At 40.1% G+C, this 25,374-nt stretch overlaps 1 protein-coding gene across 6 annotated transcripts in view; it reads right to left on the bottom strand.

Annotated features, from left to right (window-relative positions):
- Window positions 1–14,810, bottom strand: part of ZNF438 (zinc finger protein 438) — a 39,377-nt gene extending 24,567 nt beyond the window's left edge. For 2 of the 6 annotated variants that reach the window (XM_052693810.1, XM_052693809.1), the window contains exons 1-3: window positions 13,967–14,315; window positions 12,651–12,732; window positions 12,148–12,201 (exon numbers count right to left, since the gene is read on the bottom strand). The gene's annotated coding sequence lies outside the window, so the exon portion shown is untranslated. Of the gene's footprint in view, window positions 1–12,147; window positions 12,202–12,650; window positions 12,733–13,966; window positions 14,317–14,477; window positions 14,612–14,742 lie in introns of those variants that run through there. The other 4 variants (XM_052693807.1, XM_052693806.1, XM_052693805.1 and 1 more) reach the window with 4 other exon arrangements.
- Window positions 14,811–25,374: the final 10,564 nt, after the last annotated feature.

Genomic DNA, 25,374 nt, shown 5'->3' with positions numbered 1-25,374 from the left:
GAATCATAGCTGGCCTTCAAATTACATGAAAACTAAATGAGAAACAATCAATCCCTAATCGCTACTTCTATTTGTATTATAATATTTCAGGTTACTTGGACACTGATTCCCTCAGGGAAGACTAAAAAAAGACACAACTTCTTGTGCCATTCAGGAAGGATTTTGTACAGACGTTTTCTTATTTTAATGAAGTCTGGAGATGTTGTTAACACTCACATTAGAAGACAGATAACCAACAGCTGATAAAAATTCAGCAATCAAAAAACCCCTCCAAATTTGTAAGGTGAATTGTCTTTGTAAATCTGACTCAAATAACGGTACTGGTTTTGCCTTCACAGCTCCAAAGTTGAATAGTACTAAATTTTGCCACATGACAAAGTGAGCATCATTTACAGTTGTTTCTGTAAGAATTTCTACTAAGAAGTTTCTTAGAAAGTCAACTAGATAACTACAGAAAGATACAACCTCTACCCAATAAAAACATCTATGTTTGTGCAGCTATATCCATCACACAGAAAATATTGTAGATTTTAAAAAAGTAACTTCAAAGAGTCTTATTTGCAGACTTAAACAAAATAAGCATTCAAGAGCTGGGAAGAAAAAAAATAAAAGGAGCATACCAGTACACAGCAAAAACGAGAAAGTGAGATGGCCAACTTGGAACTGGCTGATCAAGAAGGCTAAGGCGATACACAGTCCCAGTATGTTAAAATTGTAACTGCATACCAACTGATCACTTTTAAGATGTTTGGTTGTGCAAGATTCCGAAAAAGGACTGACCTCTACCACACACTTTTATGCCTATGATCAATCAAAGCACAACAGATCCTAAGGCCCAGCTTTCCTTCGGCAAAAACTAAACCGTATCACATGCTGTATTAAGGACTGCTCTGACTGCTTTTGTGCTACACTGATCTTGTCCCCAAACCCAGTCTGTCAGTGTTACATTACTAAGGATCTTTTTTTCAGGATAGCCGAGAGCCTACTTCACTCCAAGAACACATACTTACTCTAAATGCTAATGAACAATCATTTTTTTCTCATTTAGGCAAAAAGAATTCTAAACATACAACCAATGTATTCAAAATTCTCTTGCAAAATGAAATTCAGTTCAGCTTGCAGAGCTGAATAATTGGACTTCAGCCACAGAGCCCTTGCGAAGACTGCACCAAGAGAAGCAATTGCCCAGCTGTGTGCTGAGAACGTGCAGAGGCAGCAGCATCCTCCCTCCCTGCTGTTGTATAACCAAATTGTTATATTCACTCCTAAGAGTCCTCTGAACAGAGATGTTCAGCTGCTCGGTCTGCATTCTTTGCTCTTACAGTCATATTCATCTCTTCTTTCAGGAAAGGACACGTCGCTTTGAGTTCTCCTGCATGGAATGCCCTGATTCCCTGACTGGGAGCTCCCAGCAGTCTGATGCAAAAATAGACTTGACACATTATTTCTTTTAAGAACAAGATCATCACGAAACAGTATTATTTTTCTTTAGTCAACCTGGTATAAATACATTTCCTAATACCAATCATAAAATTTAGACAGACACAAATATTCCACAGGTTTGTGTACATCTGGAGATATTGCTTGATTGATCAGCAGCCAGAAGCAACACAAAATAACGTCTACTGCTCAGAATGGAGAGCCGTTTGCCATGCAGCATACAGGACAAGATGTGCAGACAAAATGAATATCCAAATTCTGTGATTTACTTAGATTATATTTTTTGTAGGATTTGTTATTGTATACCCGCACAATGTTACCAATAAAACATACCTTATTACAGAAAATCTTTATGCAGATAAACATGTAAAGAATTAACTGAATTCTAACCTGTCCTACTTCAGTGCCTTCATTCACTTCTACTGTGTTCTTTTTATTGTGCAGATAATCCTTGCTAATATTATTTTTCCATTTTCATATCCACTACCCTGTTAGCTCTTTGAAAAAAGAAAAGTTTAAAGACACAGAGCTTCAAAGACTATTAGACGTGCTTAATGAAGTGTCCCCTAAATATGTTCTTGAAGAAAAATATGTGAAATAAACAAGCCAAAATTATTCCTGGCTAATGTCCAACAAGCAGCTGTGGTGCTCTGAATATGCTAACCCTGGGAACATTCTTCTTTCACTCCGGGCCTCCAGCTTTGCCTTCTGCTCCTAAGGATATTTGTATTCCTAATTTATTAGTTTTATCTCAATCTAAGCAAAACCAAACTGAATTAGTACTTCAAGAGAAAAAACAATTAACAATGACCAAGATTTTAAAGCAACCAGGCTTTTGTGCTGGAGCATTCTCCTGCAAAGAAAAGCATAGGGAGCTGGACTTGTTCAACCTGAAGAAGGCTCCAGGGAGACCTTACAGCAGCCTTTCATTATTTAAAAGCTGTTTATAAACAAGGCAGAGACTGACTTTTTATATGGTCTGGTAGCGACAGGACAATGGTGAATGGCTTTAAGCTAAGAGAGGGGAGGCTGTGACTAGGTGTGAGAAGGAAATCTTTTACTCACAGCATAGTGAGGTACTGGAATAAGTTGCCCAGAGCAGTTGTGATGTTCCATCCCTGGACAGGTTCAAGGCCAGGCTGATCTGCTGGGTGACAACTCTGCCCACAGCAGGGTGGTAGAACTGATAACCTTTAAAGGTCCCTTCCAACCCAGGCCACTCCATGAAATACCTTGTTTTGTTTTTTGAAGAGCTCTAGAAGGGGTAGGGGATATAAAAAAAAAAAAAATATGGTACTAACTGTGAAAGTGAATGGTTGAACTGTGAAAGACATTTTCTACTTTTCTTCTACAAGTCTTTTGATACATCAATTTACTTACTGCATCCTTTATTGCACAAAGGCCTCACAATCCATAGCGTGTAAACGTCAGTGATTTGCCATGAGTCTGGACTTACATAACTTTAAAAAAAAGAAACGTGCAATAGCACTGATAAAGAGTTCCACTAAAAACCACATTCCTTTGATTAATCTAAAAAAAATACACATTAACATTGGCTACAGATGAATAGGTAACTCATTTATTCAGTGTTTCAGGCTTCATAAATATATAATTTGTAAGTATTTGCACAACTGTTCCCTGCAGTAGCTGTAACATTTGCTTGATGTAAAAATGATGAAAATCCACAGAATGGAAACCAAATTCATTTTGTACAGATGGAAGAATGAGCTTTACGTTCCCAAAACGCAAAACTTAAGACAGGATTTTTTGAAAGCCACCAGTAAGTAACAAATCTAGAGAATAGATATACTTCTGATAGATAACACAGAAAGCATAAAACTACTTAAAGCATAGACCATATCACAAAAACAGAAGTCCTTCTACACAGAAGATATCATGGATTTCTGTTTCCTAATCCCTTTCAAATTGTAAGATATTTTTATTTTCAAAGCTGTTCATCTAAAAGCATACAATTAGAAAGTCTTAAAAATACAGATAGCACTTCTGTGCTTACTTCATCCCAAATGTTAAAAACGTTATGACTCTTTATTCTCCCTTGGCACAAAACAAAATACCTACAGGTTTATCCCTACGCTTAAACCACTTTTCTTCTTCAGCTAAGAAAGCAGTGCCTAAATATGGTCAGCTGTGCAGTAATACTTAGCACTAACTGAGCCTATCAGGCATTCTGATTCCTATATTTATCTACCAGGAACAGAAAATATTTTCACTAGTCAATAATAGCTGCAAATAAGCTATCAATGAATGTGTGTGCATCCTTTACGTGATCAGAAATAACAGCTACCTGGAATCTTGTTAGTTACAGTACTACAAACATGAATAAATTGCAGACAGGTTTATTTTGCCTCCAAAAGTCACTGCCTCCACTTCTGTTTAGCAAAAGTCAGTGAGAATACAAGCTGAGTGCATGTTTTGTGAACTTTGAAGAGAGAGACTTCCAAAAATAACTGTCCAGAAATAAGAAATGGAGCAGTTAAATATTAGAGGTGGGAAGTGTATCACCAATACACATGTCTGTTCGTGTCCATCTCATGAGCAAACGACACTCAGGATTTACTCCACTTACAACAGTAGGAAAGATTCTCATCTGACTGAAAAATCACTATTTTCAGTGCCAGCTCTTTAAAGCACAGTTGGTTCTGTCAGTATATTACCTCATTTTAAAGAGTCAATAGAGAAAAAGTACCCATTCCACTTTTTAAGTAAAAGATGGCAGCTGGTGGTTGGGTTTTTTTTGCTTGTTTTGTTGTTTATTTCTGTTGTTTTTCCTCTCCTTGAAATCAGCACTCACACCATGAATTTCCAGCTGGGTAGCTTAACTGCAGAGTTTTTTGTCTCAAGAATTAACGGCAGTCTGACAAGCTGGTCTGTTCCTCTCTTCTTCCCTACATATATTCTGACAAACTCAAATTTGTTTCAAGCTTTTCAGGTCAAATATTTTCACTTTGAGGTAACACAGAAGAGTACTTACTTTCCCTAAATTTCGATTCATAAAGTTTTTTTGTTTTTTTTTTTTTTTAACCAGTAAGAGATGCAGGGCAAGACATACCACAATGAACTTTACCTGCACTGCCCAATTTTACAACATTCCAACCTACATTACATTGCCAATATTTAATAATAAATATTACATAACAAGGCTTGAGTGTTTTGAGACAAAATATAGGGATTATTTCAGTATGCATACATTAAAATAAAGAATAGCAAGACTACCTGCAGCATGTCAGGAGGCATTACTAAGCAAAAGTAGCAAGCAGCTAGGTGGAATTAAAATGTGGGATGTAAATAATCCATTATGGGAGAGCTCTGCAAAAAGACTTTGTGCATGCTTATATTCAAGAACAACTACAGTCAAGTCACATAAGAATACTAACGTTAATATATTTACACATAAATATGTACGTGTGTAAATACAGAGAACCAAGAAAGCACAGAAGGCAACTTGAAAAGCACATCATCTATTTTGCAGTCCATAATGTCAAACTCAAGTAGGTAGCCCAGCAAAAATTTTATCTATAAAAGAGACTCTGAAAGACAATTTTGTTCTGATTTTATTCCATCACAAGCAGCACGCATCCTGAGATTTTTGCATTGGTGGATAGACAGCTGCTTCTGAACTAAGGCAAATACAAGAAAATTGGAAAAGACTATCATTTGTTTTATGCAGCAGTGGTAACTAACTCTATCAGAATGCTAGTTAATATTTTAGCAGTACTTGAAGTATGCACGATGAAGTATTAAGTCACTCAAGCAACAAAAAAAAACTGCCCTCAAAGATCTGGTCTAGCAGCACTGCAACTGAACCTCAGTTTGTGAGCTTGGAAAATGAGAAACCACTGCACCTAAAAACAAATGTCTGCAGTTCTATAAAAACGGCTGCCACTGAACCTGACGTGTCTTACATTTGTTTAAACGTTACTTTTTATAGCCTGCTTCAAACTGAGCCACTTAATTGTGCCTTAGATAAGTTAAATGAATTAATTACTATCAAATCCTAGGAATATTTATGCACTTTGTCATAACAGTAATTTACATGTCTTCTCAAGGAGAGAACTTGTAGAACTAAATATAAAAATACAGTTGAGTTCATTGTCTGAAAGCTTAAGAAACTCGTCTCATTCTGATTACTCCCTAATTTCACGTTAGCTTGCTAAATCCAATCACCCTTTTTCTCTGTACTGAATACAATAATGTTAGGCCCAGCTCTTCCCTGTATCACAGCTACAAACATCACCTAGCCTCCAGCACATTAAAGGCAACTAAATCAAAGAGCTCTATTTAAGTTAAACCACAAGAACACGAGCACACACACATACAGAAGATGGCACAAGATCAGCAGCACTAGCTTATGTCCTTTAACCTGTCTTTGACACAGAAAGCAGAACACACTGCACAGGACTCTGAAGCCTTACTTTTTAAAGAACAAAACTCACCACCTCTGAGGGAATTTGTTAGCACAAAGGTGAAGTTCATAGTGGAAAGTTGTGTTTGTTTTATTCTAAGCTCCTCATAAAGCAAATTTAAGACAGATTACCTTTAATTATAATATAACACACAATTTCTCACTGTATTCATCTGAACGGGAGTGGAACAAGACAGGAAGAGAAAGAAGGTCTTTATCTGCTACTGGATGGCAAGCAGACTTCGGTACAGTTGTACGTATTTTCAACTAACTCTGAATTCAGTGTTTTCCTAATCCAAAGTCAAAAGCAAGCTGTTTTGAAAGGGCTTTAACCAAAAGCACTGCCCAGCCGTGCTTGCTGCACAGGAAGCCCAGATTGCAACACCAACCAGACGCATTAGGTGAGCCCTGTGTGAAGATGGAGTTCCTACGAAATCTCAGCACCTGGAAATCACATAAATGTAATGATAAACAACTAAATGACCAACTGCTTTATTTCAAGATACCAGCAGCACCTCCTGCCTGTTCAGCCATATTCATTTAGTGCTTCTTGGTTAGTTTTCTTGTTCTTGGGAGCTTTCCCTCCCACCTTCACTTCCTTTGCTAGTGTGTTCAAACTTTATTCCAGGCTCTGCTTCCTGCGTGTTTGAGTAACATGCTGGTAAGAACCTCCAAATTCAACAACAAATACACACACGTTACGTGTGTGACAGCCACGTTACCAACTACAGGACAAAGGACCCAGTTAAGAACAGGGCAGAACACTTACTGCATCACAGTTATAACTAAGCCATCAACTTCAACATCTCCTGATAAAAAGATGTTTTCATTAAAATACACTCATCCTATCCTTCATTAGCAAATCAGCACAGTTAACAGGATCACCACCTGGTCTAACTTCTATTTGCACAGTCAAAGCATAGGCTTTGCAACGTATGAGAACTAAGCAAAGAAAAGTCACTATTTATTACCTTTATTTATTTGTGCCCCACTGAGCTGACACACTGTTATGCGTTCACAAGAGTTCAGACAGTCACTGTTACCATCACCACCCCACATCTTTCTGGACTCTGTGAGAAAGTGGCACAAAGGTCGCAGAAAGCAGATCTCACTGGCATTCTTACAGGTGATTCCCCCTGAAGAACAGCTTAAATGAAGCACACAGAAGCTTGCAACGCCTTTGCGGAACAGAACACCGCAGTTCCCACACCTCTGAAGCCAACATTTTTCAGCTCTATGCAGCTACTTACATTAAAAAGGAAAATAATACTTTGTTTAATGCTTACATGTCACAAATTAAAAATTAGAAGAAATGCAAGATAACAACTATATGTCGAGGAGAGAATCCATCTCATTCTTTTGCAAGATAAACAGCTTCAGCAAAGAATTTAAAAGAAAAGAAAGATCCTGGAAGCTCAACTAAGTAGTTCTCCATTTAAAAAACCTTAAAACCATTGGGCAATTATACGGTCAGATGTGAGACGCTGCAGTCAAGATCTTTTTTATATCACAACCTATTTTCCAAATGAATTAAGAGAAGAATCTTTAATGTGAACTAGAAATCATTCAACCAAGATTCAGCAAGTTCTAAACCCACCCACTTCGCCTGTCACAAATTTAGCTGCTAAATCTGACTCTGAAAGGCTGATGTGTTACCCTATTATTTAAAAAAAAAAAAAAAAAGATTTATCCTGGGTTTGCACAGCAAAGGAACGAGTTTGTGGCCTATCATACACAGGAAGCAGAGATTTTTATCCTTAAAAACAGGAGGTTCGCCCACACGATCACCTGGGACAAACTTGGCCAGTGCAAGCAGGCTAGAAGGTTATAGGAGCCTGGGAATGTTTAACATCAAGAAAGTAATTACAGCCCAGCAAGATCAGAAGGAATTACACAGGAAACGTGAACAGTAACCCTTTCATGCCAAAAAAAAAAATCATGAAAAACTGAACTCTTTGCTGCCAAACTACGAGGCTCTACAAACCAATTGTAAAACACAGGAATGGAAAAAACACTACATATTACTAGGCTATAAATTCCCAACGATGTGATAAAGCTATACTTCCAAGAACAGAAGAAAACCTCTGGCCTTTCTTGTTGCCATTCACATACCGTATAATTAAAGCTCAGAAGAAAAATGAAAACATTTCAAACACTATGTAAAAATGGGCAATTGCCTCTTCTAAATTTTTCCTTTTAATTTGATGCTGACCAAACAGCCTCCTCCCTGGAAGGTGGTCACACATCTTGTTCTTATTTAGTCATAGGAAACTTCCTTCCAAAACAAACAGTGCATTATCCAAGCAAGAATACTCACTCCCTCAGTTATCTACTTTACTTTCCCAAAACCTGAAATAAATCCCACAGCTCAATGGGATGGCTTCAAGCTATCCTATGCATTTAATGGTAAAGAGGTTTTTATTCTCTAGAGATATACATAGAATTTGAGCAGTCTGGCTGTAGCTCAACCCAGTTACAAAGCCTCCAAGTGCCATGCTGGAAAGTGAATATGATCACACACAAACGCTCTTCAAAGACTCCACATTAAGTGATTTCATTTTTTTTAAGCTCACACTACAGAAAACTGTACTACCTTATATCTATTGATAGATAACACTGTAAAGTATTAGCAAATAACCCGAACAAGAGATGCAACAAAGCAATCAATTATCAGTGCTTTTATGAATTTGTTGATTAAAAACTACAATGGATGTATCCTCATTACATTATACAAAATAAGATCCCGTACAGGAGGAACAGCTGTACACTCACAGGAGTAAACTCTTCAAGTAATCTCCCCAAAAAATGGAATTTAAAAAGTACTTTTCTGATTAAAAATAGGCAGTAAACCACTTAAATGCCATGCTTCCTTAGTTATCGTTGAAGTTGCAAATCAGAACAGCACTACCACTGTCACCACACCTCGTGTATGACGACTCATTTGTCATTCAGTCTTTCTTTCCTCAATTATTCTGTATGATTCTTATTTTGTTTCCTTTTCCTTGCTTTCACTTCTAATGTAATCCACCGTCATCACTAGCTGTGCATGCAGAGTGAACTCTTGCATGAGCAATGCTTGTCTGCAGTCACTCATTCAGTGGAACCACAAAGGAAATAAAGTTATGGAATATACAACATACAAAAGCAAAATACAAAAGCAACACATGAAAATGTCTCAGGATGGGTGTGCGAATGGGGCAGATGCAGTGCAGTAAAGAACTAAATGAAGGCCAAAAGCTCGCTGATGAAGTCAAAGTTTCTTCTTCAGTTCATAACTGCCATTTTGTTGGAAACAAAAGAAAATGGTTGTTTCGTATTTCAGTTTTTATTACCCACGTTTTCCCTTGTCTATTTACCTGCAGTGCAAAGGTGCTGAATTGTTTTCCAACACACAAGTCATCTCCACTGGACAGAAACCAGACTGCTCTAAACTCAGTGGGAATTCCACAACACACTCTGGGAGACACCCAAGAGATGAAACACTTTGCAGGTGGAGAATTAGGGCAACTTTCTCTGCAGAACTCTGACATCGAACTGCAGCTCTGGTCTTGGCACAGCACCATAACAAATCAGAGTACCTAGCCTCCATTCAAATGCCGCAGCTAAAAAGGAAGCTGGTTTGCCCCGTTTTCTTACATCAGTATGTCCACGTGGCTCGTCAGCAGAAAACATGGCAGGACTTGTTCCTAAATCTGAACAGCCCACTCCAGTCATGATCTTGTAAGACCTGAGAGAACAGAGCAAGTATCCCACATATCTTGCAGATACGACGCTTCTGGCATTTCATTCTGCTATAATAACTGCTTTTACAAAAAGTCAGTCTTTTTCTGTATTTTGTGATTAAGTGTGCAATAATTAGGATGCACTTCTCTACTTCAAATCCCACCTCCCCTGCAAATGATAAGGGCTGCTACAGTCACTATTAGACCACAATCACCCGGAGCAGGAGGCAGCACGGTTTTATAAAACACAAGATAAAGGAGCACCATCTCAAGAAAAATCAGAAGATTTACTGCTATCCTCCTCTGCAGATTACGGTGCAAATAAATAGCACTTTTTCACTACAGGAGAACAAATCCCTCAGGCTCCACTAAGCATTAAGTACATCATTATACACGCACATCAAGAGAGAGTTGGCACAACTCTCAAACATAGCAACCTGTGATCAAAATCACTGCAAATTAGACCGTATTTGCGTTCTTATCATCTCTAACCCGCACAGTGGCAATGGGTGTTCTTGAAGTGCAGGCAGACAATGAGTGGGGAAAAAAAATTATAAATGAGATAAACAAGCAACCATTCCACCAGGTAACAAATGAGTGTGAAACACATTCAGAACCGGCCTCCTTCCCAAGGCTGAGGTACAAAACTCCCAGTCTTTTGAAAGAAGAAAAAAACACAGCAACTTCGGAAGCATTCCGCTCGTTACCAAAGTGAAATAGAGAAACCAATGCAACCAATTTCCCCAGGATCCCACACACATCTGGCACACCCTGGTTTATGGAAAGGCTGGCACCACACAGTGCTGGCTTCTGAACGCATATTTTAAAAAAGCAATGATCCCCACGAAGTAAAGCAAAGCTCACCATTTAGATGTTCCAACCATAAATAACATTTAAAGTTGACCATTATTTTAGGCTTATCATCCCCGTCACAGTACCTCTTAATTACTGAAGTTTTTCTGTCTTGATGGGGGAATTTCCTGTTTAAGACTCATACAGAGAAAATGCTGCAGTATAAATCTCGACTATTCTAAGCCAGGAAAATGTCCTACAGACCACTAAGCCTCCTCTTTAAGGCAAGTTCTCCACAATTACAGTATCAATTATAATTTCAGAGGTATATTTTGCTTTATAAATAAACTCTCCACTATTTGAGCTGTGGGAAAGCGTGCCCATGTCAACACACCAACCTTTGCAGCACAGTAAGTTTTGAACTGAACACCAACTCTAAATGTTACAATATGAACTCCAGCATGGAAGAAATAGGAGGAAGATTTCCCTGTCACCTCCCCCCAAATTCCCACATACTTTCTGAACACTTTTATTCCTGTCGCAGCACCTCCCTGACATTTGTTCTTTGCTGTTCCAGAGCCAAATGCAAGAAGTTTCAGATAGTCTGTTCCTAACTACACCAAAAAGTAAAAACTGCAACCTCCATTAAATGGAATGACAAGAACAGTTCAGTGGGAATGAGCAGGAGCCAATTCCTGTAGTCCTTTCCTGCTGAACGCTGCTTTTGATACTTTTGTATACTTAGGTTTAAATTTGACAGAAACCAAAAGCAAATGTAGCTTCTTAGACTTGTCAGTCTTCTCTCTTGATGTGGCTCAAATTGACAAGGACTCTGTGTTACTGCCTAAAAGTTCTAGTGTCCCTACTGATGAGAAGATCAAAGCAGTAAGTGGGCAGTCCCAGGAGAACAAGTCATTTACCTGAAGGGGATTCCACTGAGATGTGACCTGATGCAGAGACAGACACACAGATCAGTGAGATGCAACCACTTGTAATCAAGCTAGAGAAAAGCTAAATTCCTTTACTCACATCATCAATATACGTGTTCCAGATGTTTGGATGTTCTCAAATAAGAATTATCAAAGGAATGCAGAGCTCACTTTGTTTGGTTTCCATTTTTTTTTTTTTTAAGAGGGCACATAAAATAATTCCTACAGATATTTCTATCTTCAGTTATCAATAATTTCTGACCCCATATGGGACACTGAGCACAGCAATGTTTCTCTGACTAATTCAGTGATCAAATGTTTCTCTGCCAAATTCAACCAATCAGGTAAAACTCTCCATGAACTCTGAAGCTACCTAGTAACCCAAATCAAGTCCATTGCTAAGGGACTTGGTAAAACTGTCAGATATGGTGCTTTTTCTTCCCACATCTGTTGCATCTACTTGAATCAAACGCTGTCTGAGCTCACTGTCCAGCTCCACAAACTGAAAACATTTCCTAAAGTGTTTAATTATGCTATAAATACCCTGGAAAACAGTCCTTTAAAACAGATTTTTGAACACCTCCCCCACTCAGTTAATTAGCTTATTAAGGACAAACCAACACCTGCAAGCACTGCACTATGGTAAGTCAAAGATGCATTCAAATGAGCAAACACCAAAAAAAAATCATAGAATCATAGAATGGCCTGGGTTGAACGGGACCACAATGATCATCTAGTTTTAACCCCCCCTCACAGTATACCATTAATTTGTACTTAAATACTGAATCAATCATTTGAATATTCTGCAAGGATACTTACTGTATCCTTTCAGAGTACCTACCTTGCACATCCTGATCCTCCTATGGCCAATAAAGTATTTCATTCATCTAAATTCCTGTTTTAAAGAAAAAACAGAAAAGTCCCAATCTGTCACAAAATGTATTTCACAAAGGTCACGACATCATATTAAATTAGAAACAAAGGTATACGTTTAAGAAAGCAGTAAATAAACAAGACTCCTCCTAAAATGTGTTCTCAGTTGGGGCAAACACAACACCATGTTCTTCGAGGCTCAGCATACATTTCCCATCATTTAGGTTACAAGACACAGTAATAAATGCTTGAATTGATATTGCTGAAATAACTGTAAGTAAGCACATTCCTGATTTGACCATTTACTTTTAAAAGTAAGTTTCTATAACGGTAATAACTTTACAGCTTTCACTATTTGACCATTTTCTTTTGACTCGACAATACCTATCTCATCAGGTTCAAACACATACACAAAACTATCATCATTTTCATACAAACACTTAAACATTAAGCCACATCCATAAACATTACCTCTTCACATAAAACTCCTCAAAACACATCAAGTCACTGATGAAGGAAGTCCTGTTGGTTTAACGCAGCACAGTCACTGAACCTGCACATTAAAAACATATACATATGACGTTTGCTAACCATATCCAAAGTCATACATGGCAATGACAAAAATCTCATCATATGCTGTCACTGCCATTGCTAGCTCCAATATTCCCAGAAATTAGACTCAGAAGATAAATAGGAAATTAGTATTTCCTTTGTGAATGTTTGGGTAAACACTAGCTACAGAATTTCTGGTCACCTTAAAATCTATTACTCAAGCAGACTGTGCAAACGCTGAAAACCTTTGACTCATGTTGTTTTTATTCTGACCCTCCAGCTATCATCATGCTTTTTTTTTTTTTTTTTTTTTTTCACTGAACCAACACATTACACCAGATCACTAGAGAAAAATACTTTAAACTGGCATCATAACTGTTATAAGGTTTTTCCTTTCTTCCCTTTCTGATCTTTCTGGAACTTGGACAAAACCCAATTCCTTCAACAGCCGAAGCAGAACAAGATATGCCCTCGTGCTGATACGTACATTTTGCTTTGCACAAAAATAGCTTCTAAAAAATAAAAATAAATAAAATAAACAAAAAGAGCTAACTTCACCAGAACTGCTACTAAAAATAAGTAGCTATGATAAGATTAGATGGGAAAAAAAAAAGCAACTGAGTATCTTGGCTGCTGTGCAGCCCTGGAAAAAAATAAAAAAAAAAAGATAGGAAAAAAAAAAGAACGAGCAAAAAACCAAGTGCACTCAGCTAATCCTGTGATCCAGGGGAGTTGTGTATTTACCTTATTTTAGCCATCTCTCTGTGATTTTATTACACAGTAATTATTCCATTGCTCATATCACATTACAAATGCATCAGTGTAAGCAAATCTTTGACAGTAACTTCTACACTAAGCCAGGTGAACTGCACCACAGATATGGGACTGCTTAGTGAGCCTCGGGCTCCTTACACAGCTCCCAGGAGAGCAGTGAGAAAACAACTGCTACTTGCTGCTTGGCTCCTGACTTGAAGGGGATAAGACTGTCGATAGTATGTAAGGCACATCCCACAGATCCAGCTCAGGCACAGAACTGGGCAGTCTTCCAGCAGTCGTGACCGTGGGACAAGACAAAGTGCAGCAAGCCTCTCTCGTGCTTTCTTTCTCATCTGCCTCACTGAGGGCACGCTCACAGCCCTCCCACAACGCCTCTAGGAAGCCTTCTCACACTTCCTTCTTTGCTTTTCCAACACCAGCCACACAGGACCGCTCAGTGCTTGGGATACGGTCGTTACCTCGTTAACACGAAGCCCCAAGGAGCTGTGGAGGTGACAGGCCTCAGCCCCGGCGGGGCAGGAGCCCTCCGCCCCGATCGCATCTACTTCCACAGAGCCGAGGCCGGGCGCCCTCAGGCTCCTTCCGGACCTCGGCAGCGTTACGGGACGGCAGCGCTGCCCGGAGGAGGCGGCGAGGTCTGCTGACGGCACCCGGGCCCGGATCCGGGCACGGCGCTGATGGGATCTCACCCCGCGCGGCGCTTCCGCGTCTCAGCTCAGCTCGGCCCGGCCCGGCCCGAGCACAGGCGCCTCAGCGCCGCCCGGCCCCGCCGCAACCCTCCGGAGCGCGGGAAGAGCCTCGCCGGACGGCCCCGGCTCCTCCTCCTGCCCAGCCCCGAGCGGCCGCCGGACCGCCCGGCCCCGCCGCCGGCTTCCTGAAGCCGGGGCGGCGTGAGCAGAGACCGGGAGCGGTCCCGCCCGCCCCCACCCCGTCCCGCGGCTCCCTCCGCCGCAGGGGAAGGGAACTTACACGCGCGCCCCTCCGCGCGGCCGCGTCACGTCACGCCGCCGCGGCGTCACGGAGACGGTGTGGCGTCACGGCCCGCGGGGAAACCGCCGCCCCGGCGCGGCGCAGGCGTGGTGCCGGCGTTGGCGGGCGAGTGGGGCCGCCGAGGGGCGGCTGGGGCCTGCGGTGGGTGGCTCCTGGGCGCGGGGTTACGTTTGCCTGCCCGTGCGCCGCCCTGCTGTTGCCTGCGCTTTGTAGCGGGTGCCTGCGGTCGCTCTGAGCCACCCACCTCGCCTGGTCCTTCTGGCCCTTCGTTTCCTTCGTCCTCACAGACGCGCGGACATCTTGGGCCGGAAGGGACCTTAAAGGTCACCGGTCCTGTCCCTGTGCCGTGGGCAGGACTGCCCCCAGCAGCTCGGGCTGCCCAGGGCCCCACCCGAACCGGCCTTGAGTGCCCCCAGGGATGGGGCCTAGATCAGCTTCTGTTCCCTTCTGTCATACGGCTGCACCTCTCAGCTTGGAGTCTTCTGCTGTCTCCATCACCACAAACTCTTTGGAGCTCTGCCAGGACCCCTGAGCCCATTTACCACAGCTATTCTGTCGGGTCACAGCCGTTTGCTGAAAAAGAGGAGGATAGGATCATCCCAGCCACTGCTGGAGCGATGGATCTGTAAAGTTGCATTAGCACATCTCTGGGAAGTGGAAGTTGTGAAGGGGAAGCATTTAATTCTGCTATCTGTTGTCATGTGCTTGGAAAAAAAAAGCACAAGAAATTGCAAAAATAGAGGTCAAGACAGGAGAGGATGCAAGAACGATGTACTCCTTTCCAAACCTCCATATTGCTCCATGTATACCTCAGGCTGAAAAACAAACTTTGTTAGTTAACAGTACGTTAACATATTTTAAGTCTGTAAATATATATGCAGATTTCTTCATCGTGGCATATGAAATATCTGGTGATAGGACAGACAAATTGACTTAGAATCACTTGAGAATTGAAGTACATTTATAATAAGATACTTTGTTTAGTTAGGTATTCTGCTTGGAATGTAGGTATCTGAACTGCTTCATGTAAAAGTCATTTACAATTTCAGCAGGAACTGAAGTTTAAAAATAAACAAATTTATTCCTCACCTTTTTGTGCCTACTAAATCCAAAGTGTTTGGCAATTACAGAGCCTATAAAATACAATGAATTTGAAAGAGAACCCTCAAATTGTCCTGAACAGTTGTAATTCCTTTTGAAGCCATTTGTGTCTAACTTACTTGAGCAAAAATGTTGCCATACTCAGTATATGCACTGACTTCTTGAACCATAAATGAGACATAATTACCATACGATGGTTGTTGATATATTTACCTGCTATCTGAAGAGACACAAAATATTCATTGTGATGTGCAAATGTGTCTGTGCCTTTACCAGCTATTAGTTTTCATTTAAAAACATCATAAAATTCTACAGTGGGTTTATCTGTTGCTGGTGAAAGAAAAGAAGATAACTGATGAGAATAGTGAGACAATATAAACTTTCATTGTAGACTGTTCATTATTCACAGAAAAGATCAGTTCCTTCTAATGGAGTATATTAATTTTCCTAAGACCACACTTCACAATAAGCTTTAGAAACTTTGAAGCAGTGGTAATAAATTTTAATCTGGGACCTCAAGTTTTAAAACAGAATACTGGGAAAAAGACTTCCTTGCAACTCTTTTTGAAGATGGTATTTTGTGTGGAATAGCCCCTCAACATCATAGTTTATGATATGCTGAGGCACTGCCCTTTGATTATCATAGGGGAAAGTGTGTCAGAGATCTCAGTTCCATCTTGGAGGTTTTCTGAGAATGACTTTTTCTTAGAAGCAAAGTAGTAGAAGTTTACTCTTAGCAGTGAAATTACGTAGAACTTAAGAACTTGCTAACAATCAATGATAGCAGAAGAAAATTGCAGTATGGTACCTGGTGAAAATATTTCTTTCTCTTCTTACAACCTTACAATGGAGAGAGATAATAACCATTTTAAAGATTACATTGGCAATTCTTTAGAATAAATATTAGGTAGAAAAGTTTTTACTCAATCCTTTATGCAAATGATAAGAAAGGTAGTGGGCAATCATGTAGAATAAAATGAAAAGTATATGTACACATTTAAGAATTCTGATCATATGAGAAAGTAACAAACTTGCACTACTTAGAAGAGCATTAGTAGTTGAGAATTAAACAGATTAAAAATAGATGTACAAAATCTCACATTCTTTTCTTAGCACTGTAGTATATTTTCAGACTAACATCAAGAAGTATGCTTGCATAGTAATACTTCTGCCATATATCAACACAACTAGAAAGGCCAATACATTGGGCTGCAGTTTCTCTCCTGAAGACTCCTGAGTGGTCATCAGTGGTGCCCTGTAAGTTTCTGTTTCTCTGTCTATAGGAGGGGCCTAAGGTTACTAGCTGAAATTGACAAATTCCACCTCTTCAGCGGTCAGATACCTCCAGTGTTACGGGATGGCTGAATGGGGGTTTTCAGCTGGTCACTTTGATCTAACCTTAAAACTGACTGCATGGTGAGACTGCGACTGAACAAAGATCCAGACATTAAGCAGAGGATGGACTTCAGTCTGCTTAAGTGGAATAAGATGGACTTGCAGGAGTAGATAGAAGGAGGAAATGTCAAATTTAGGGATAATATGCGCTGCAGTCTTGCACACAGTCCCAGCAATAAGAAGAAAGTAAGCACATGGCAGCTACTGACTCAGTGAAACTTTTTTTTTTTTTTAATGTTTGGAACATAACTGAGAATTGTATCATAATGCATAATTGTCAAAATGATACTAGGTGACATTTCCTAACTTCTCAAGATGTGATTTCTCAACCTCTAATATTCTTTCAAACTAGTTTTTGTTTTGTAATATGAGGAAGGCCAGAATTTATATCCATTGTTATTGGTTCATAGAAAAAAGTAAGAACATATTTTAAGTACTTCTTATTATTCTTTTGAGGAAACGCTTTCAGAAGCTTCTAAGAAATCATAAATTCATAAAGGAAAATCTGTCTTTGAACTGATTTTGTACCAGCTTAGAATGACGGATTTTTCAAAGACAGCAACAGATTTCAGCAACATGAAGGGTTTGACTGATGATGCCAAATAAGAATTGTTTATAAAAATCCACAGACTGCTTGCTCTAAAGTGCTCATTTTATGCCCAACAAGTTGATCTCTATCCTTCAAGGTAATAGAATACTGTGACAAGCCAAGAACACATAGTTCTTGTCTCTTTTCTTGTTTTTCTTGATGAGAAGCCAAGAAAACCTGAGAGGAAACATGCAAGGTTGCAAGCAGGAAGAAGTAACCTCACTTCTCTCAGCATCACGTTTTTGTTTTTAAGTTTTGGTTTTTTTTATTTTTGGTTTGTTTTGATTTTTGTTTTTGTTTTTGTTTTGCTACAGCTGCAGGATAAAAAGGCTCTGCATGAAACTATCAGCAATGGGAAGGAATAAAAAAGCAGAATTTTTTGGAAATGGAAAACTAAGAGTCATATATATGTACATGGAGTCAATAAAAACAGCAAAAATGGTAGAACAGAAAAAATGAAATAATACATCCATGAGGAAAGTAGGCTTTAGCAAGCAGAATGAAGAGGAGAGAAATGGAAACTGCAAATAGATACAAGATAAATGGAGAGGATAGAAACAAATGACTCAGCAGTAGCAATGTTTTATGTTCATTTGGGAAACAACTTCCATAAGGGTTGAACAAATTACAATTAACAAAAGGCTTATAAAACTTGTTGTTCCTAAAAAGCAGTTAAAAGAACACTTGAAAAATGTGTAAGCCGGTCAGCCAGCCCAGCTGCTGTGCATCCTAGGGGACAAGCAGTATTTTGTAAAAAATTTCTCATAGCACTTGTTAACGAAGCCTGAAAAGAGGGACAAAAACTGGACGACTAAAAACATCCCTCAACTATGGCCTTTTTTTTTTTCCCCAAAGAAAATGGCCTTGTAAGTGCAATCTGGAAAATAATACTCCATACATCTTTTTCCATAAATGCAGTATACCAATAGATAATACTGTAATTAGAGAAGTGTTAAATTACATTATTTTTGCTTAGAATTCTGTGTTAGTTCATAAAACCATCACATTGATGATGAAGAGAAACCTCATAAAGTCATAAAAATTAACTACTGGGAATGAAGAACACAGCTCAGGAAGAGAAGCAGTGGCCAGAGCAGGGTTCTTGCATTGAGGATTGGTTTTCATTTTAACATCAAGAAACTTGAAATACCTCTTAAATTTAATAGCTCTTAAGGTAGGTAGTTCTTACATATAATTTCTTTGATTAAAAACAAAATCATTCAAGTGCTTTCTCTATATGGAACCCACAGAGCAAGAATACAATTCTCCTTTTCTGGTTAGGCTCTGAGCCAGAGTCAAAACTGCAGTCCATGGCACAGGTGAATTTCCCATCAAAGATGTTCAAGACAGAGCCCTCAGCAGGTAAAGTGATGTGCACTGTTTTTTTGAGATAGGAAAGGGGTGATCCTTCTGGAATACCTGGAACACAGACAAACCATCAACACTGACAGCTACATTACAGCGCTGACTAAGCTGAAGGCTCAAACTTGCAGAGTCAGGCCAGAGAAGAAAACAACCTTTCTCTGGCGACACAATCATGCCAGGCCCCATAGCAGCTCAAAGACCATGGGTGTTCCACAGTCCAATTTTGGCTGGACTGTTCTACTACAGCCATCATATAGTACAGATTTGGCACCTTCTGACTGCCGTCTCTTTGGCTCAAAGAAAGCTGGGCTACATGGACAACATTTTCCTGGCAGTGACGCTGTTGTAACAGCTGTGAAACAGTGGTCACCTCCACTGGTGCAGATATTTACCATTAGGGCATGCAGGCTCTTGTTCATTGCTGGTAGAAATGCACAGCAATGGTGGTGACTTTGAAAAATAGTGCTTTATAGCTGAGAATTTGCTCTATCAAATAGTGTTACTGTACTCTTTGTATCTGTTGTGGTTTACATGGAAATAAACACGAGGCATTACTTTCAGTGCAACCTACTTATTTGTGTAGTTGTGTTTCTTCCTATTTTCTTTTACCATTACTGGCAATTTTGCATTTCTACATCTCTTGGTTCAGTTTACCTTACTACACAAGAGAGCTAGAAATACACCTCAATTTACTTGGTTGCCTCCTGCAGTTGTACAGTTCCCACTGCAACAAGGCCACTGAGCTAGAGTACTGACTCACCATCGATTCTCAGATGCTTGTGGTATCACACTGTCATTCCTGGCATGTGGAGCATGACATTCTGTCCCACAGTGGCTAGGTGTATTACCAAGAGTTTTTATTATAGTTACACATGTCACTCCACATTTAACTAGTAACATTTTTTCTCATTGTTGCTTCTATATGGCAGTTTCGTTTCCATGAATACATCTACAGCCTACAAACAGAAGTAAGTAATCAAGGATCATCACAAAACGTTGCATTTCTGGAAAACAATAACATGGAGTAATGCCTGAGAAAGATACACTCCCCAACTGAATGTAAAAAGTCATGGGAACCAGCTTTGGTCACTATGAAGTATTGTGTACTGAAACATCATTAAGTCAGACATCACCAGCAGAGTTCGGAATAAACTCCTGGGCACAGTCAAGTGGCCCATGGCCTTGGAAAAAATCTGACTTGAATATTCATGGGAAAATAATTTTAGGCTTTTAATTTAATACAAATCCAAAATAATTGAGCCCTGCAAGTCATACAGTTAAAATGCAGAAATCCCATTTTTATTTGAATAGTGAGCTCTTTTGTGGGCAGGTATGTGTTTAACAGTTAGTGATTCACAGAGCTCCTGCCATTTTGCCCTTAATGTGAAAAAAAAAATCAATCACCTTTTTTATACAGCAGATTTCAGATAAAACACACAGACCCTGGTGGTTATGAAAAGATTCTTTTTTTCCCAAGATTTTGGTAAGAAGAAGAAGTTAAACAGAATTGTAACTCTTTTTGTGAGTACATTTGAACTGACTGAGGAGCTGATTTTCATCTACATCAAGCCTTGTGCATCAAGCTTAAATAACCTTAAATGGGTACAAGCTGTAATTAGAAGCTAGTCCCTTGTCTCCCCTAGCTTAAGGTATGTAATGACTCCAAATCTTTAATGTCTATACATGCAGCTCCAGGGGAGAACCTCTGATGTCCACAGATTCAGCTCTAGGGAATAATGACAACCTGGCAGCAGCCCAAAAATACAATTAAACGGAAGTCTGTCTTCTGAACCCTCCTAAAATCTGTAGTTTGAAAGCATTCAACATTTATTTTATTCTTTATAGTAGCGCTTTTCAAGGTTAATGTCACACATACGTGTGAAACCAGTTGTTTTAGTTTTTAATCAATGGTGAAGCCTAATAATTTTCATAGTTTATTATCTGAACATTTTACATAGTTAACACATTAGTTTTTAGTATTTTCTCTTTCATATGTATTGTATATATAAACATAGGTATATTAAAAATGGATTGAGTAAGGACCATCAAGAAAAAAATGGAGCTGTACTTAATTAAGCAAATATTTACATATTTAATTTATTAATTAGTCCAATGCTACATTTCAGAAGGCAAAATAATCTAATACTCACATAGTAGATTGTGATCTCAAATATAGAAGCTATGCAAATAAAATACCTGATTCTAGTTGTAAAACCAACAATGGTGTGTTCTTAAAAGGATACCATAAGGCAAGAAAAGAGGTCCCAGCAGGAGCAGAATCCATGGACCTTGATTTCCTGTGCATTTTCCCACCTCCATTGCACTCAGGACCGTGCTGGCACTCCTGGTTTGCAGGGAATGCCAGTGCCAGGGCTAGGATGATAAGGTGCTGGGCTAGCCTGCCTGAGCTTGCTGCCACCTAAAATGTGTAATCATTTATGTCCAGTAATCCTCCGTGATGGTATTAGACCACATATTAACTCTTCTTTCTTCCCCTGTCTGTTTATTACCATAGTAAGAATGTGATTTTCTTTGAGGTTCTGCCTTTCTCAGATGTTTCTTGGTGGATTTCTGTGTTACTATCAGGGCACTGACAGACAGGAAAAAAAAAGTCATAATAAAAATAAAAAACGATTAAAAAAATAAAAATTAAAGTGCTGTGGTAAATGTCTCATTTCCACGTGCAGCCAAGTTAAGGAAAGAAGCCAACTGGGCCTGTGACTGTCCAGCTCTTGACCACGAGTAGTGTAGCAATGAGAGGAAGGAAAAGACAGCAATTCTGAACTGGGATTCTTCATTGAGAATCCTGTGCCAAGACATCTGTGTCCTGAAAGGAAAGAAATGAGACCACTGTGGTAATTTGTCTCCTGGGTTAAGGGCAAAATATGTGACCAGAAGGATGCAGGATATCCTAGGGAATTCCTACCAGTTACAATCTGCATGGTAACAAGAACACAAATGAGGGGAGATATAGTACTCTGCCTGAATTACTTAGCAGACATAAGAGGGAAGGAAGGAGATGCTGGCCCTGGGAAAACTTGTGGCATCTCCAGTACAAAGAGCAGCAGAGGATTGGAGCAGACCCTGGATGCTATGCAAGAGGTGCACAATGGAAAGCAGCCTTCCCAGCAGCATTAGACGGGCTGCCAGTTTGTTCGGTTGGTTACGCTTTTGAGCACACTCAGCAGTAGAACTCCTTTGTGCAGAGGGATCACATCTCTGAGTTTGCAGTGGTAAAATTTGAGATGCCAGAGTACACACAGCACAAAACCAGAATAAGAGAGAAGGGTTATTTTGATTTTTAACATAAAAGCTTTCCTCTCCACAGAAGAGAGAAAGAAAGAAAGTCATTGTAGGGGTGCTCCTAATTGGAATAAGCTGGAAAGCTAAGTATACAAAATTGGAAGTTCTTTTTACAGCCAATGGACAGGAAATATGCAAAGAGTGGGTATGCCAGGGGAGCACCGATGGGGAATTCCTGGCAATGTCTGCTTGGGGTTGTTACATGGAGCAAGTTTATTCATTCATTAAAAGTGAAAGGATTTCACTACAACACATGGAAATCCACATATACCACCTTTTTTTCACCCTGGAGTCAAGGTAGGGTCTCCACTGCTCTGTTTGAATAAATCCCTCACTATTCCATGAAGCTATTCTGTAGTGCTTCTTTCTAACAGTTAATTCTAGGATATCTACAAGAAACGGCAGAGACCAGACTTAAAACCAATAAATCCCATGTTTCTTCTGGCACCTAGCAATTCTGCCAGTGCCATGGTGAACCTGCTGACAGGCAGTGCAGGGGATGCTGCTGGAGGCCACGATAATGTCCATCAGTGTACAGGCACTGGCAGGCATAAAGGCAGGTGGATTTGACAGTGTAGGTTCTTAGGGCTTCTGAGGACATGGGAATATGTTTAATGTGGAAGGGGGAGGAAGGCAAAGTCTGCAAGGCTGTATTTTGGGAATCACTGCACATGATAGGAAACCTGCCCGTGGACTCAGCCCACTAGGAAGGCTGCTGGGACAGGCATGAAGCAGAACTCAGGTGCCTGGTGTTCACAGCAGGTGTCAGACAGAGGACACTTCCTAGAAATCTGTCTCAGAGGTCAGAGGGATGCAGCTCCAGAGCAACCATGTGAGAATTGTCCACAGCGCGGCAGAAATTGTTTCTTCTCACCCTTCGGGAGGCTCTGCTGCCTGCTAGCAGTTAACCGGGCTGGGGCTGGCAGGTCACCTTCTGGGCTCGGTGCCATGGGAGATTGAGATGTTGTTTTGTATGGTGCTGCTCATCCACATGCATACACAGGAGGAACTGGCATCTCTTCAGAAAGCAGAGGGGAGGTATTTGTCTCCACTGATTTTGGGGAGCACCTTTTCTGCTTCATTTGCTCTGACAGTGCCTTCTAGACGTCCGTGTTCAGTGACAGCTAGATGGAAGTAAACACACCACTTATCCAGGACAGGACTGAGCTCCAGCACTTCCGCAGCAGCCCACACCCATGCATGGCAGAGCACTGATGGCTGCCGCCCAGCACCTGTGGCTCAGCCTACCTCAGGCAGTAGAAGAGGATAAAATAAGGGGTTCCCATGTAGCCCTCTCACACTGGTACAACTTACAAGCACCAAAATGTCACCGGTCTGTTCAAGAGCCAAAAATGAGTAAAAAACCTGCTGTGATATTCTAAGTGAGCAAGGTAACGTTTCTGTTAAGAAGAAATATGTGGATGCCTTGTAATTGTGCAGGCTGGTGGCAGCAGTGGCAGCAACAGCTGCTCCAGGCGCCTGAATGCTTCAGAGAAATTACTGTTATTCCTCCTTTCTCCCTGCATCTCCTCTTACCTTTACATCCTTATCCAGCTGTAAATAAGGACCCTTAGTACCACTTCTTCCACTTAAACAAATGAAAAAAAATTATTTAGGACAAATTCTGATCTCAGTCCCATGTATGTAAAACAAGATTAACTCAGTTTACTTTAATGGCATCAGTTGGGACTTACGTTACTGGAATTCATCAACAGTTAGATCACTTGGCTCGAGTCAAATGCATAAATAACAAAGGTATTTCCAAGGCTTTCTCTGTAAGCTGATTTCATTTGGCTGTCCTTGGAGTCAGGCTTTGCCACTGAGTTCCGAAAGACCTGGATTTCACCCAGAGGTGTTCCATCAGCATAAATCTGGTTCAAACAACACCAGAATACACCCTACCAGCTTCTGGTGAGCCAGAAGAGCATCCCTTAAACTGCAGGTTTGGGGCTTTTGGTACATCTGTGCATTTTTCTGCTACAGCCATATCACCAGCAAGGGGAAAACAAGAACAGAAAAAGTATTTGTAAGTCAGAAGAACAAAACAGTAAGGCATAACTTAGAAAAAAACGCACACACATCCTTGCATAAATATCCTTGTCTGTGGGTCAGGGCTAACTCGTACCGTACTCTTTGATGTGGGATTTTATTTTCATACCACTGCAGACACAGACTTCTTCAAAGCAACAGTTGTAGTCCTTGCTGCATGCCACTGCCACTTTTAGAAAGAATTACCACAAAATGAAATTTTAAAATTACTTTCATGTGAAACTCATGAACATTTAGATCCAATTAGTGAAAAGCACATATTTCTATCAAATGTTAAGCTACATTTCATTTTTCTCATTTAATAATATCAAGTTATTACATATTTCTTTTTCTTAGTAGATAACAGGATATACAACATCCATTCTGACCCACATCTAACTAGATTCCTGGTTTGTTCAATAACCTCATATATGTGCATACGGCTTCTAATAGGAAGATTTATGATACTGTCATGCTGAGCATCATTGCTTTACTCAGAGGTATAGCTCTGCCAGTTCACAGTGGTTGAAGATAGACTTTGAAGTCTACCATCTTCAATGTCTGCCTGTCTGGGATGCCCAGAACTATGTTTTCTAGTGTGCCTTCTAAAGCATGGGCAGGCAACTGAGTGTAACAAAGTGCCCTAATTTTCTTCTTCAACTCTGTTGCTATACTTCCTAGTGACAAAACACAGAACACTGGAACTAAGCTGAATACCCATGCCCGTAGCTGCTTGGAGCTGTACCGTACATAGGCTCTGTAAAAGGTAAAAGGAGCTCCAGCGTCTTGCCTTCCTTTGCCTCGTTTTGTGCTGTCCTCACCCTCCCTCGGTTTTTATTTATTTATTTATTTATGGTGGTGAGAGTGAGGTGAAGCAACAAATAAAGATCAGCAAATGTATGTGCATATTCTCCACAGTGTTATTTTATATAACTCAAACCCTACCTGCTATTTACATGCTATTTATAAGCACAAGGCGAACTTTCTAGCAGAAATTGAAGATGACAACTGGAAAGCCACTTCTAGGAGAAATACACATTTTCAGAGATGTGAAAGTGCTATCCTCAGAGAAGCAAAGCTCTAAGCAATGCATGT

Source organism: Tympanuchus pallidicinctus, unplaced genomic scaffold (genome assembly GCF_026119805.1).
Source record: "Tympanuchus pallidicinctus isolate F22 unplaced genomic scaffold, pur_lepc_1.0 scaffold3, whole genome shotgun sequence".
NCBI classification, from domain to species: Eukaryota; Metazoa; Chordata; class Aves; order Galliformes; family Phasianidae; genus Tympanuchus; species Tympanuchus pallidicinctus.
The sequence above is the reverse complement of the archived record's forward strand: the minus strand, read 5'-3'. Positions and strand labels throughout refer to the sequence as shown.